Source organism: Tiliqua scincoides, chromosome 4 (assembly GCF_035046505.1).
Source record: "Tiliqua scincoides isolate rTilSci1 chromosome 4, rTilSci1.hap2, whole genome shotgun sequence".
NCBI classification, from domain to species: Eukaryota; Metazoa; Chordata; class Lepidosauria; order Squamata; family Scincidae; genus Tiliqua; species Tiliqua scincoides.
The window spans coordinates 122,416,827-122,432,954 of NC_089824.1; the positions used below are offsets into that span (position 1 = coordinate 122,416,827).

The following is a 16,128-nucleotide window of genomic DNA, read 5'->3' on the forward strand; positions in this document are numbered from 1 at the left end:
GATGCCAGGAATTGAACCTGAAACTTACTGCATGCAAACTAAGTACTACATCGCTGAGTCACAGCCCCTCTTTTTCCTGGAATTTCAAATCCTCTCCCCCCATCTGTAATCTACACAACCTGGGTTAGCCTGCACCACAGTAGAAGAATCTCATGCATAGTGAGTTAAGATTCTTTTTACATATACCTTTCATAATTCCTATAATAGTGTCATGGAAAGACAAGATTCAGGAACACGGACTTTGAATGTGTGGGCTGTGGCTTGAGGGGAAGCCGTGAAGAAGGATCACCGGAAGGGGAGGTTTCATGGATTGGGGGATAGGCAGGGCATGGAGGGGTTTAAAAGGGTAGGGCTATGGAGAGGAAGATTGGAATAAGGTAATGTTATCCTGCACATGCCCGATCTCGTCTGATTTTGGAAGCTAAGCAGGGTCAGACCTGGTTAGTACTCAGATGGGAGACCACCTAGGAATACCAGGTGCTGTAGGCTTATACCATAGTCTTTCGAGACTGAAGGTTGCCAACCAATACTGGGGAGGATCAAAAGAGTCTTTTGGAAGATAGGGTAAGAAAGAGTTGTGAGAGAAGGGTGGAGATACCTGGAAGGATAGTACCAACACCCTCCCCTCCAGGGGAGCAGCAGAGAACACATTCACCACTTGAAGCGGTCCACACCTGGACTTTTGCTCCATGAGGCAGGCTTGAACACCCCAGCCAAAGCATCCTGGGAACCTGTGCCAGTCGCCTATGAACAGAGGAGAGACAGAGGAGAGAGAGAGAGAGACAGAGGAGATCCCTAACCCACTGCATGAAAGGAATGCCAGGGAGGCAGAGCAACTCACTAAAGCAGAGGTCCTCCCCCCTCCTCTCTGTACCCACCAGCCTCTGTGTATCCATATGCATTGATACCACACAAAATGGTGTTCCCCATCCCATATGATGCGGAATATCCCCCACAGGAAGAGCAAGAGAGGGGGCAAAGTGCCCACAGACTCACAGAGAGGAAAAGCCTTCAGCCACAAATAAAGTGGATTGAGAACAAAAAAAATTGCCCCAATGTTGATGTTATTTTCCAGCTCTGGTAATGACCAGATTGAGCAATTTATTTAGTATGTGCAGATCATTCTTCTGTTAAATCAAGCTAGAAGGATTCCCCCCTTTTTTGCCTTTCCCCTGCAACTTAAACATAACAATAAATATGTATGTTGCTGGTGTCTCGCTCTCCTGCTGCTGTGGACGTGATGATGGTTGTAGCATGACTGCTGACAAACTAAAATGCCCAGTGTGGGCTCAAAGATACATAAAGGAACAAAGATGCTGATGACTGAAGGGAGGGAGAAGCCTTAAATTATTCAAGACACTTCCCTCTGCCGTCCTCGGATTTTTTTGTATAGCCATTGAAATGAGATGCTCACACAGCATGGGATGTCAGATTGCGCAAGCTTCCAAGGGACTGTGGCCGCAGATCCTCAATTTCCTATCCACAGTGTTCCACATTGGCTACTTCTTCCCTTTTAAAAGAATCACATGAATTTATTTTCATTTAAAGGCAGCCACATAAAGAGAGATCATGTCTGGTGTGCCTTAGAAATTCAGCCGATTTTGGAGCCTCTGAGAGGGAGAAAAATGTTCCCCCATGTATACAAAAAACGTTTCCCCATGTATACAAGCATGCAGGTGTCCCAAACATCAAAGAGTAGGGGTGCTCCATTCAACCTGTGGTGAGGATCACCTACATTTTTCCACACTCAAGAGAGCCACATTACTATATTTCTCATGGGAGAAACATTATTACAATGTGTTATTTGAAACCCATTTTCTGTTAACTCCCCCTTGCTCTCTGTCCTGCACAGTATATATTTTCTCTCCCCTCTCTGCACCACTACAGATGTCTCTGAGCCTTGATGGTAGCTGTCCCTCTTCTTCTCAAGTTGTATTCAGTCATTAATTTCTCTGTGTGGAGCCAATGCTTGAGGACGACAAATGAGAGCATGCTGGCCTGTCGTGCCAGTGTATTTCCTTCCCTTGCGTCCCATGCATGTTCCATGGTTGTCTGCAAAGGCAAGTGCTGAATGTGTGGAGGCTTCCTCCTTGTGATTTAGAGCCCTGGCCTTGTTTGCCACGCAGCAACTGCAAGGGTGCATTTGGACATCCATATGACTTGCCCACTAGCTCTACTGCTTCTGCAGACACTGGGTCCACTGCAGACTATGAAGACTTTTCTAAAATCTTTGGCATCTCTCAATTCTATCATCTGGGATTCTGTTCAGCTTGTATAACCTGAGGATCTGGACAGGATTCCTTGTAGTGCGAGACCGTCTGCTTGACCCTTGTCTGGCATGAGCCATTAGATCTGCCCAGGAGGCACAGGATTCCTTGGAGTGGACAAGGGATGGACAGGGAGAGGGTAAATTCATTTCCAAAGGAAGAGGTGATGCTGCTGGCACTGAAGCAGGTCGTGGTTCGCCCCCTTCTGACGAGACCTTCCCTAGATCCCACCATTTCAGGCCAGTCTCAAATTTAACTTAAGTATAAGTAATTTTTGGATCTTCAGAGGTGGGCGGGTTATAAATTGAATTTCTACTCTTTTCTACAATGTTGTCTGTTCTAAGCAGTACTTTACGGCACAAGAGGCAGCATTTCATTCATTGGACTTTTACAGTCCAGAGACACAGGGTGTTTTAACCTTTATCAGTTTAGCCTACTGAAAGAGATTAGTACTGGCTATGTAGTGCACACTGCCAAAGCTATGAGCACAGGGTGTCTTCAGGTAAACACACTTCCTCTTTTCACAGGATCCAGATTGCCAGCATGGTGGATGGAGCCTATCCAGAGCCTGCTGTGATCTTGATCAAGGGTGCCATTTTGGCAGTTTGCTACAGAAGTACCCACTCACAGAACCCAAGGCTCTCATCGCCAGCCTAAGCAGCTTTTCATTCATGTTCAGTAGGAGAGGACTTTTGAAGACTCCCACTCCTGTTTTTTTTTTAAATCTAGATACCAGCTCTATCTTACTTGGTTCTCTCTACCAGGTGTGCTCTGAATGAGAGTTAGATTGGCAAGACATTGACCAATGACCATTTGAATAGTCCTTTAATTTTGAAAGGTGCCAGATCACGAACATATTCCAGTACTCTGAAGTATGAGAAGTATGATCATTATATCATCTGTAAAACTATATTCCAAGTCATCACAGTTCATATCTGACATTTAAAAATACATGAAAAATGTAGTTAAATGCTTAAGGCCCAAATTCTAACCAACTTTCCAGCACTGGCATAGCTGTGCCAATAGGATGTGTGCTGCATCCTGCAGTTGGGGGGCACTCACGGAGGCCTCCTCAAAGTAAGGGAATATATTGGAAAGTGGGTTAGGATTGCGCCCTATACCAGCTAAATGATAGCGTTGGAGAGGCATCATTTTATCTCAGAAGGAATTGGAATTATTGGGCACATAATCCAGAGAAAATTGGTCATATTTAAATCCCCCTGAAATCAATGGTATTTAAGTACTTAAAACTGTGTGCTCAAGTTTCATTGATTGCAGCCATTGATATTATAAGCAGATATGGGCTGTATTAAAAGTTAAGAATACATTGATAAGACCAACAGCAGAACAAAATAAGGCTGCCAACCAATCAGACTTCCTGGCCTGGCCAGAATTTGATCTTCTTGGTTAGCTACCAAATAGGATACTGTAGAGCTGGAGGCAAAATGGCAGGTCCTGCGTTTCATTGTTTAATTTCTATGACACATTTTTTAAAGCAAACAAACGATGCAGCCCTTCAGAGAGGGTTAGAGGCTCAGACGAACCGTGTCTTGATCTGTCTTGAACATCCTGTCTGAAGGGAAAAGCATGCTACACTTGTCACAGTATACGGTAGTCTTTGGTCCATTTTTAAAAACAAAAATTGCTTTCTGTCAAAAAGGTGTATCTAGCATGTGGTCAGAGACCTTTCAGCCTTTGGTTCTTTAAAAACGAACCTTGTTTTGCACGAAGAGGGGTCTGCACATGCTTAGAGGCATTCAACTCAAATGGACAGTTTCTGGAAAATAATTGGCAACCTGTGAGTACGAAAGTCGCAGCCACACAAACAAAGGCAACAAGCAACAGATACCTCAGTAGGATTTACAGCCCACTCCTAAGCTCCCCAGCGCTTCTAAGTGCAGCGGCACCAAAATGGCTATTTGCTGGCACAGCTGAGAGAAGCCCTGTGTTGGGTTTTGCAGCCTGGTACGAGGGATAGGATCTGGCGGAGGAGGCCTCCGCCGCTCCTTCCCCCTTTTGGGCTGGTTCCTCCCCATCTTCCCTCACTCCAAAAAGCCACACCACTGCCTGGCAGAGCTATTTACTACTGGCAGCTCATTGCCATCTTCCTCTCGGTGCTGAGGCCTACTGGTGCTGGTCCAGTGCCGAGACTTCCTCATGTGCTTTACGGCATGTTTGCTACACCCTGCACTGGAGGTCCAAGCATACCACCAGTGCTAGAGCCTTTAGCATGTCTACTCAGAAGTAAGTCCCATTAGAACCAATGGGGCTTACTCCCAGGAAAGTGTGGATAGGATTGGGCTGTTAGTCAGTTACCCTCTGTATTGTTCACATGTTTCGGGGATTACAGTTTGGTTCCACCCAAGTGACAGAGGCTGGTTCAGACAATACATTCAAACTAGCCCTGCTCAAGCTGTGTTGTGGCTGTGGGTGCATGCATCCTAATCCCCTTCTGTTGCACTTTTCCTGATTGAATGGAGTGAAGTTTCACACTTACCAACCCCTCACACATGATTTAAATGTAGCATTTAAATCAGGTGTGAGGAGAAAGTTCAGACCGCCCTTTCCTCAATTAGGAAAAATGGAATGGTGCACTGAGAGAGGTCAGTGGGTTGTGTATACTCATGTTCCACCGCACATGAGTGCGGCTGGTTTGGATTCATAACCCAAACTGGCTCAAAAATCAATAAGGTCATGAGCAGAATTATCTTTGTTTTCTACAAGATTTTGTTTATTTTATTTACCCAAGGAATTTTTACCCACCTTTCTGCTGGTGAGGGCACTCAAGGCTGCTTGCAACATTTAAATAAATCAATAAAAACAATAAAACTCTTTAACATCTACATGAAATTTCTAGGAGAGGTCATCAAGAGGTATGGGATTGGGTAACATAATATGCAGGTGACACTCAGTTATCTGTCTTAATTTCAACAGGCAATAGGGAGGCTCCTGATGTTCTGAATCATTATCTGGAGTTAGCAATGGGCTGGATGAGGATGAACAAATTGAAATTAAATCCAGACAAGATACTAGAGCTTTTGGTGAGAATATCTGTAATGTGGTTTATGAAATCCAACAGTTCTGGAAGAGGTTGCCCTCTCTTCGAAGAAGCAACAGTGCAGTTTTGGATACTTCTGGACTCAGCTTTCAGGTGTTGGCTACAGTCCATGGATTTTTGTTTTATTTTTGTTTTTTTGCCCAGTTTAGATTAATGCACCAGCTGTGGCCTTTCCTGGATCAAGTGGACTTAAGTCATGGTTGTCTATGCACTGATTACATCTTGTTTGGACCACTACAATATACTCATGTTGCTTCCCTTGAAAACTATTCAGCAACTTCAGCTCACGCAGAATGCTGCTACATGACTGATGGGCACAAGGCAAGGAAAGCCCATCATATCAGTGCTATTTATGTGCATTGGCTGCTAGTGTATTTCTGAGTGCAATTCAAGGTGCTGATTTTGGAACTTTAAGACCTTAAATAGCTTGACGCCAGAATAGTTGGAGAACCATCTTCCTCCACCTGAAACTGGCTTGCCACCTGAGATCAACAGAAAAGGTCCTTTTGCATGTTCCTCCAGTGATAGAAGTACATCTGGCGGTACATGTAAAAGGTTTTCTCTATGACGGTGTTCAGACAATGGAACTCATTCCCTTAGGAAGTGAGTTTGCGCCATCACTATTAAAGTTTCAGCATCAGCTAAACACTTTTTTGTTTCAGTTAGCATTCAGCCCTTGGTTGTTGGTGCTGTTTTATGTTTTTGCTTTCTGCTACTCTGATGCTGTTGGTTTATTCTTCATACAGTTTTTTTTTAATTTTAGTACATTTTTTTTAGCACCTTTTCCTAGGAGCGGAAAAAGCAGGATATAAATTTTTGAAACAAACAAACAAACAAACAAACAAACAAATAAATAAATAAATAACACACACACACACACACACACACACACACACACACACACACACACACACACCCCTATATCTCTGATTTATGAGCTCCAAAAGACTTCAGACCTCGAAGATGGCTTCTTCTCTGTGCTCCCTGCAAACTCCCAGTATCAAGGCCAAATGACAAGAGCACATGGAGATGTCTTCTTCTCAGTGGCTTCTTTCTACCTTCCTATAGTTACCTTTCAACAGAGTTCAGTGAGATAGCCTATGTAATATAGGGCGCAATCCTAGAAATGACTGTGGCTGGCGCAAGTCTTTTGCACCAGCCCAGGAGGGTTGCAAACATGCCATAAGGCACATTTGTGCCTCCTTGAGAGGAAGCCAGGCTGAAGCTCTGAGAAGCGCCAGCCTGCGGAGGCTGACATAAACTTTTGTGCTGGCTTCCTCTTGGCCTGGTTGGACTGAAGCAAACACCAAAGGTAGGCAGGGGGGAGGAGGGGGGAGGGAGGCGTTCCTGGGTGGGGGGAGAATGGGCGATGGGCAGCCCCAGGGGCTGGTGGACAGGGAGCGGGAGGTGAGCCTTGGATCCGGCAGTTATGCCAGATCCCAACCCCTGTTCATGGGGAGATCGGAGCTGCTTCGAGCTGCTCTGCTCTCCTTGTGCCACCTCCAGAGGTGGCAAAAGTCTGAGGAGACTCAAAGGGGCCAGCAGCCCTTACCCAGAGGTAAGGGGAAATGTTTCCCCTTACCTCTGGCTGAGCTGCTTATGGCCACTATCCTGTGCTGGATACAAGCCTTTTGGCTTGCCTGTTTCAGCGCAGGATAGGATTGTGCCCATAGACACATAAAGTGTATAAAACAGTGTACAGTAAAAACTGGGGATAGATTAGATTTAATACATGTCAATATTCTAAGTGCTGAACAGAAGTAGCAGAGCATGGGATAAACATTAAGAGTCGACCCCATTCATACACCCATTCTTAGGCAGCAGAGTCAGAGATGAAAAGAAGTCTTCACAAATTGGGAAATAAATCTTTACACATAGGGAATCAGTAAGACTTGGATGTCTCTCTCCATGGTACTAATTTAGCATCCTAAGGCAAGGCGAGTGGCTCCATCTGTCATTCACTGCTACAATTTTGCATTTTTGCATGCCAAAATGACAAAGGGACAGTTCAGTTGATACTTACACAACTGGCCCCTCTTCATACCATGAGATATAGCAGGGGTCTCCAAACCCTGGTCTGGGGGCCAGATGCGGCCCATGCTGAGCCTCTATCCGGCCCACAGCCAGTCTCTGATCTCCTGGGAACCTCTTGCCCAGTTGACCAAACACAACCAGAGTTGTGCTTGTGGGGTGGGGGAATGGGGGTCCATTTAAGTGTATGCTTTATTTCTTGGGCTGTGTTGGTGCTTGGAGAAGTCCTGAACATTTGAGCCCATCCATTTATTCATTCATCTAAGTTCCATCTCTAATGTAATTATTTAAATTTTATATTTAATTTTTTTTCTGGCCTTCAACACTGTGCCAGATATTTGATGTGGTCCTTCAGCCAAAAAGTTTAGAGACCCCTGAGATATAGGATGGTACATGTACACTTCTTCTGGTGCATTTTTTTTTTTTCCTCATCATTGTGCAGGTGTTTATCTGCACATATCCAGCTACTAGTATGAAAGTTAAAACTAACATTTGGATCCTGTGTGGAGGGACAGTCCTGTGCAAGGGGGCTGAATGAACTTCCTCCTCCTGCCCCATGGTTAGGAAAGAAGAAAGACACACCAGGAAAAGATAGTAGGATTTATCCCATTCCACATCACATGGAGGGGTGTGTTTGGAGCATATTGTCCAAAGCAACCCAAAGAGCAGGGGCAGTTGGATGTGTTTCAACAAGCAAGTAGGGTAGAGCTAAAGAGATCTGCTGAAGTTTCCATGCACAGTTGTACCTGTTGCCACACAAGCCTCCATTTTCACCACAAAAGGCACACCACAGGTGAAAAGATTGTGCTCTCCATCTCTATAGCAACCCTGCAGTATTATATTTGGCTGCTCACTCAGGATGGGAATACATAATCACTACCATACATCCCCCCTTGTCCTGCTCCTGTCCTTGACTAGCATCCTCAGTTGTCAACAAGAAACTCCCATCACTGTCACTCATTCATCAGAGTCTATTTGCCTCATTCCCCAGCACCTCTTTTCAGTTTGCCTCACCTCCCTGGTTTCTATTTGTTTTCTTTCCAGAAGAGGTGCCCTATTTTCAGATCGGCATTATCCTTTTCTATTTAATGTTTACATTTCTCTTCCACTCCCCGACCCCTTTCCCTTAAGTGTCAGGCTTGATTGGCTTTTCTCCTGGCACTTTAGATGACAGCCGGATACATACATGTCACATTCAAAGAGCTTCAAAAGGTCAGAGTAAGAAGAACATTATGCAGTCAGCGAGCGAATCCTGAATGATTTGCTTAGTCATCACTAGAGTGGCTACTAGAAGGTCATTCAGAAAGATGCAGCAGGGGGATAAAAGGGGAAACAGGTCAATGAACTTCAAAGTTTCTGCCAGTCACTCATAACCCTTCAAATTCATTTTTTTTTTAAACAAAAGACTTCCTTATTCATACTGGTTTCAGCAAGACCTGGAAAACCTAGAGCATTTCTAATGGCTAGAGGCATGATTTTTGGTGAGAACAAAATAAAACACCTAACATTGCTTTCTTGGTTATTGCAAACTGATGCTGGACTGGGGTGGGGATCCATGGGTGATGACTGTCGCTGCCTCTGTTGACACTATACCGTGTATATCACCAACCGACTACATTTTTAAAGCAATTATAATTTATAAAAATGCACCCTTGGAGTAAAAACAATTTCAATCTCAAAAACCTTTATTAGGCATTGGCAGTCAGATAAAAAACAGACATACAGACAAAGCAAAATATAAACAGACTCTTGGCCTAAGAAATAGAATTGTTAGGGTGGATGGGGAATATGGTTCTGCATCTCGTTAGAATATAATGCAAAAACTTGGCCAGTTGGTTTATGACCAGCCTGTCAGTAGAAGCTAGAAAGACATAGGATTTCATCATCCTGTGCCCATAAAGGCCAAATAAAAACACGTAATACCACTTGTTGAAGTTTTCCTCCTTGGGAAAAAAAGAAATTGTGAAACAATAAAAACATTTAAGAATACCCCTACAAACAGCACAGGGCCCAATCCTATCCAACTTTCCTGTGCCAATGCAGCCACAATGCAGCCATGAAGTGAGGGAGCAAATGTTCCCTTACCTTGGGGAGGCCTCCGCCAGTACCCCCCCAATGTAGAATGCAGCGTATGCCCTGTTAGCGTGGCTGCATCGGTGCTGGAAAGTTGAATAGGACTGGACCCACAATCCTATTCTCTGTTTGTGCCAGGAGAGCACACACTCCGCCTGCATGCACTGTTGCAAATGTGCTGTAAAGCACATTGTGACAGTGCGCCTTCAGGACACATAAGAAGCAGTGCCTGCTGGAATGGGTAAGTTCTACGCTATGCAGTGCAGAGATGGGAGAAGAGCAGGAAGCAGGCAGAACAGGGTGAGGGAGGGCGGTAATGGGGTGAGGGTGAGCAGATTGGGTCTGGGAAGGATGGGACCGGCAGTGCTGGTGTGCGCCGTATCCTGTCACCCTTCTCAGGCCCGATCCAGCAATATGGATCAACAGAGACTTACGCTGGCGATTTTGCTAGTCAATCCATAGTGGTGGCAGGGACTTTTCCCAGGGCAAAGGGATGTATGTCCTCTTACCTTGAGGATACTTTCCACCTGCTAAACGTCCCTGCAGGGTGCAGCATAGCCGATGCCAGCATTGCTGCATTGCAATGGGGAAATTTAGAAAGGATTGGGCTGCCCACAGGCAATAAATAATTAGGCAATGGCTAATTAGGCAATGGACTGTAGCTCTGTGACACTGGCTTTGTATATCAAATGTTCCAGGTTCAATCTCTGCCATGTCAAGGAGGGCTGGAAATAGCTCCTGTCTGAAACTCTGGAGAGCCACTGCCAGTCAGTGGAGATTGTAGTTAGATGGATTGATGGTCTGACTCATTATAAGGCAGATCCTTGTGTTCCTAATACTAAAATTCTCCCTAGCCCCTCAATTATAAATAAGTAAAAATGCTGTGGGCATGATCTAGCCCAGCAGTTCTCAGAATGTAGATCAGACCCACTTTTTGGTGATGACCCATGTTCATAACCCAATTTTTGGTGGTTCATGAAATCGACAGGGCAGATTAGGCTATGTGCATCAAGGGTTAAATAGGCTGCTATTTGTGGGGGAGAGCACTGCTGCCCAAACACCATTATAGCCACACCCCCTGGCATTTTTAAATCAGGCAGCAGCCTCTAGGACCTCTAAAAAGTTTGAGAAAAATGGATCTAGCCATTTATATCAATGTTTAAGATTCATTGATGCGTATGCTTATCTCTCCAAGAGCAATAAATGGGGCTCAAAAAGTGCTTCATGTTGCTCTACCTTTGTGTCTTCTAGAGAGATGGTTTCAGTGCATATTTCCAAGCTGAATGCCTTAAAAAAAACAAAACTGGGGCATGCACACTACCACTTAAACATCTTTTCAGAATTATCTGAGGTCCAAGTTAACTAGCCATTATTCTGTTCAAATATTGTTATCTGTGCATCTAATATGTCCTTTTCTGTGCCAAACAGTTCGCAGATTTTTCACTAGCTTTAATTAATACAATTCTCTCCTCTCTTTAGCTCAGATTCACACATCCCAAGGAATAATCCAGCGCATTACCCCCCCCCCCCAAAAAAAATTGCTCTTACGAACTGCATCTTTATAAAGAGACAGCCAAGTGTGGACTTCAAAACAGTGCACTTTTGACTCCATTAAGGTCAATGGGAGGGTAGCCATTAATTTCCACAGAGCTAGAAAGTTCCACACCATGGGTGGTTCTCTTGCAAAAGGTTACTTGAAAACATGCACAGCAGGGCTTTCACATTGATTTTGTCTCTCAGATATAATCCATATAACATTTGCTCATATCAAGCTTCATTTCAGATAGGAATCATTTCCCCATTGCAACACACATGTAAGAGGGAATGATGAATTAACTTACACTGCACGGAGAAACATAACTTGTACTTGTGTGAAGTACTTGTGTGAGTTGAAGTACTGTATAGAAAGTCTCTGTCCATTGTCCTACTACTTCTGGCAGCAGGACAGGACTTTCATACCATGTATTCTCCTACCAATGAAACACATACATACAAAAACCAACATGAAGAGAGCTATCTGCAAGGTGTGCAGCAACTGTGAGAAAGTCAAATTCCATACTAAGGATCACTAGGAAGGGGAAAGAGCAGGGGAAGGGGAAGAGCACAGCTTTGGGGCTTCCCCTGCAGAGTGAATGATGGTGCCACCAACAGGAGAACTCAGATGCTGCTTTGGAAACCATTTTTCAGCTACCAAGAAGCTGCATCAGGTTCAGCAGAAAGCAAACTGAGAAATGTGCCTTTAGGCACAAAGTAATGTCTACCATCTTTCCCAAGGGTTACCTGAGACAGAATTTGTAGCCTGTATTACATGAAGGCTACAAGCAATGGAAATTTACCTGGAAGTTCTTTTGAACAAAGGAGGACTTACTGCTGTCAGACACTTTAATATACCTTTCAAATTTGAGATTTTTAAAAATCTCATTTTTAAAACATTTGGTTTAAAACTATTGTATGCCACTCCAAGAGTTTGGGGTGAAATGGTTAGTTCTTTAAAAGAAGTGTAATAAATAAGTAGAAATAATTGACAGGAAAAGAAAACACTCAAATAAAGAAATCTATACTTTTTTTTCTTATCACTTTAATGGGGCATGGCAATGGCAGCTGCCACAAGTTGCTGCACTTTAACATTAAGCACTCATCATAATGCTCTTTGCACATCTACATTTTAGCTGCATGTGGAATGCTGTGCACAATTCTGGCCAACACATCTCAAATATGATACGTTATTATTATGGCTATTTAAGAAGCTGTGAGCTGTTGTGACTGCTTCCAGGTGGAAGAGGAAAGGGAGGTCTCGATACATTAAATAAATGTAATCAATACAACACTTAATGAAATGGTATCAGTCTAAACGTGCCTGGCCACATGCAGATCACAAAATGGAGTTGTAGTCCATACAGAGCCCTGAAGGACATTCCTTCTTTGTGACTCTTTAAGAGCCCTCTCCCACAAAAAGCTCAGGAATGGAACAGCACTGTGGTTCCAGTTATTAGATACAGAGTTATAATTTTGCTGAGGAAAAAGACAGAAGCAATGGTGGTGAGTAAAATCTAGTATTCTGCAGTCTGCCATTTTTGTTATAGTGAATATCTAGCAAATAGAATGACAGAATTAAGGAAGTAGGAGTGTCTGCAGCGGTGACTTTTCTGTGTCCAAATGTCTGACTTCTTTATGCCTGATTCTAGCTATAAACATCTTGTTTTATTCTAAATGTAGCTTCCAGTTCCAGTATTTCCCACTCTCCCTCAAAACATTATTGTAATAAGATATTTTGTCTACCATTTTCCATCTGGAAGGGTATCTAAATGCTTAGTTTCTTGATTTGGAAAGGAAAAATGAAGATGGGTGTCCAAAATGTATATTCCGGGAAAGCACTAATGCATGAAACAGGGAACGAAGAGTTCATAATATTTGATTTTTAACTTCTGAGCGAGATAAGCCATACAGTGTTGGGTGAAGGGCCTATGCCATTATTCTCCCAACAGTCAGAACCCTAGCCAGCCAAATCTCCAACCACCCTGGTATATATCTTGATTTCACTTTACTTTCAAATTCCAGTTACCAGTTTGAGATTACCACTACTGTTCAGGAAATTGTCAAATAATGCGCTTTAAAACAACAAACTGAATCAGATTGCTATGAATGTGGTAAGCTCCAAATCACTTTGCACTGAAAACCAGAGTTCCTTATTATTATACAAATATATTATTGATTAAAAGAGTAAGCCATAAGAGAATTTTTAATCAAGCAGGCAGAATTAGAGCATGGGTGCATACAGCTACAAAAACTTGCCTAGATTTGAAGAACTATGCTGTAACTAGCACATGAAGATGGCCAAGGGTGGTGTTTTTTTTCCTTCTTTCTCCAAATGAGCAGATTATGATCTAGCTCAAGGTAGTGTCAACCATGTGTGGCAGGACTTCCCATCGGATACTAAAGGCCACTTCTAAACAAGCACAAAAGGGTGGCCTCTGTGTGACCAAAAAATGCAGAAAACAAATGGAAGGGGCATATGGTATGATTACATTCTAGGGGGATTGCTAGGGAAGAATTGCACATTATTTTTTCCAATGGCAGGGCAGAATTGACTGAATGCACTGACTACTATTACTGATTGACATCTGAGGGGAGGGGTCACTTCCCGAACTTTGAAGTTGCCTTATTCCAATTTGACCATTGATCTCTCAGGCTCATATTTTCTACAGAACATTTTCTACTCCTGCTCAACAGTGGTGTCAAAAGGTGGATTGTGACCCAGAAATGGTTGCGACCCAATTTCAGGTGGGTCACAATCACAACCAATAGCACAATAGTGCTACTGCCGCCATTTTATTCTGAAGCATGGGCCTTGCACAGCTTTTGAACAATAGCCAAGGCTCATGGTCCAAGATGAGATAAATGGTCCTAGATGAGACTTTGCCCAAGCCCCTCACTATCCACTTGACCTTCACTGTTGTGGCACTTCCTCTGCCTTCCCTTGCTTCCCCTTCCTTTCATTCCATGTTTTAAAATTGTAGCGCCACTCTTTTCCTCTCCTCTCCTCTTCTTCCAATTGGCCCAGAAGGAAAAAAAAGGGACAAAACATTATGGTAGCAGGTCATACCAATGGGTTGCCACCAGGCAGAAAAAGCAGAGGCCATGGCGACTCACATACCTAGTGGGTTATGAAAGTGAGCTCCATGTTGCAGGTTAGCATTTGAGGTGAGTCAAGACTTGACAAGTTGAACACTGGTCTGATCTTATTAGCATCAATTCTCCAGGGTCTTAGGCAAAGAGGTATGTTTCCCAGGTGAACCCTCTGGGGAAGCTGGTGATTCTAGGTGATTCATGGGCTGCAATTTCCAAAAGGCATCATTTAGAAATGACTGGGGGAAGGGCCAGAGCTCAGAAGCACAGCATATGCATGTAGAAGGCCCCAGATTCAGTCTCAGGAATCTCCAGTTCAGTGACCATTAGGTAGCAGATGACAGGAAAGACCCCTGTCTGAGTCCCTGGAGAACCACTGCCAGTCAGAATAAATAACAATATGCAAAATGGACCAATAGCCTGTCAATTCATGGCCACTACATTTGTTTACAGAAGCTAGGCTTGATGGTACAAGCAACATCCTCACTGGTCAAAGCTAAGCACTCATCTGGAATGGCTTGTTCACTAGGTAGGTCTCTCCCATTCCTTGTTCTAAGCTACATGGGTTGGATATTACTAAAATAGGATATTACTCTTGCTGGTGGGCTTCTTGTAGACATTTCACTTAATGTTTAGTAGGCACAAGAAGCAGTCAGTTACAAGGACGATGGACAGAAGCTCTAAAATGAGACTGTTTTATTTGTGAAAGAATTTGTGGGAACAACAAAATTCTTGCAGTGATGATAGTCCTGGAAAGCATGAGTTGCTACCCATCCAACTGAATTGAATTTTAACTTTCTCCCAATTCCACTTCAAGTGGTCCTTGTCAATGACAAACAGAAACAGGAGGAGAAAGCAAAATGAGCTTTATTTTTCTTGTTGTTTGGTGAAGAAATGACTTTCACTGAACTGTAAGCGCTTAGCCAGCCTTGGAGAAAGCCAAGACACTAAAAGAAACAGAAAATGCATCCCTTTTCAGAGTCTGTCATGCAGATGCCGTTCTACAGAGCAAACACCATCTATCACTCTCCACCTTAAAAACCAACATGTACACTTGTGTTTGTTCACTTTGTGCAAGGAATTCACAGTGCAATGGACAGAAGTCATTAGAGTCCTGGCCACTGGTGAGACTGCTGCAGCCCACTGTGCATGGGGCAGAATAAATGCACACAGCCTTGCGCACCTGACCGTCCCATGCACGAGCAAGCAAGGGAAAACACAGATGCACACATGGTGCTGTGTTAGGCTGCAATCCTATACACATTTGCCTGGGAGTAAGCCCCACTGAACAGAATGGCACTTACTTCTGAACAGACATGCCTAGGATTGTGCTGAAAGCTTCTTGTGCTGAATGTTGGCAGGACAACATTCAGGAAAAAAAAAAATTCTTTTGCCACAACACTACAGCAATGCCTTCTCTACCAACTCCAAACTATTAAACACACAGAATTCTCTTCAAGTCTAGACATCAGTAAGAAGATAGGAATTAAGATTTCTGTGTATTGTAGAAAGTGATGTCTTAAAAGACCACACGGCAAGGCAACCTCTGAAGCACCAGTCGCAATATGTAAAAATTGTGATTTAAACTGCTCCAAGTCAAGGACTATATGTCTGCATTTCCTTTTTCCAGGAATCACTTTAGTAGGTCCTAATCACTTTAGTAGGTCAGTGAATGAGACTTTGGATCTGAATTATCATGGACCCAGCTGCTCAAGACCCGACACGACTTGCAAGGCAGGGTTGTGCTCTCAGGCAAGCCAAAATGAGCGCATAGCAGCTGGCAAAGTGTCCTTGCTTTCGATTCGAGGCCTGCAGTTTGAAGCTGAATGCTTCCCCGAGGCTCCATGCAGTCTGAGCTAAACTGGTGAACTAATCCTGTAGATGCTGCTTGTCGCTAAGAAAGTTTCCTCTGCTGGAAAGACAAATGGTGAATTTAGGTTCAGTTGGCAAACAATTTTGGAGCAACAACTAGCCACTAGAGGGGAAGGCTGCATGCAGAGAGTCAACAGAGACACTGCTGATGTGGGCACTGATAGGAGTGCACAGTCTCTCTAAATACATCTGAGTATTATA

At 43.7% G+C, this 16,128-nt stretch overlaps 1 pseudogene; it reads left to right on the plus strand.

The window, feature by feature from the left end:
- Positions 1 to 370: 370 nt before the first annotated feature.
- LOC136650105 (5S ribosomal RNA) lies at positions 371 to 489 on the plus strand (annotated as a pseudogene).
- Positions 490 to 16,128: the final 15,639 nt, after the last annotated feature.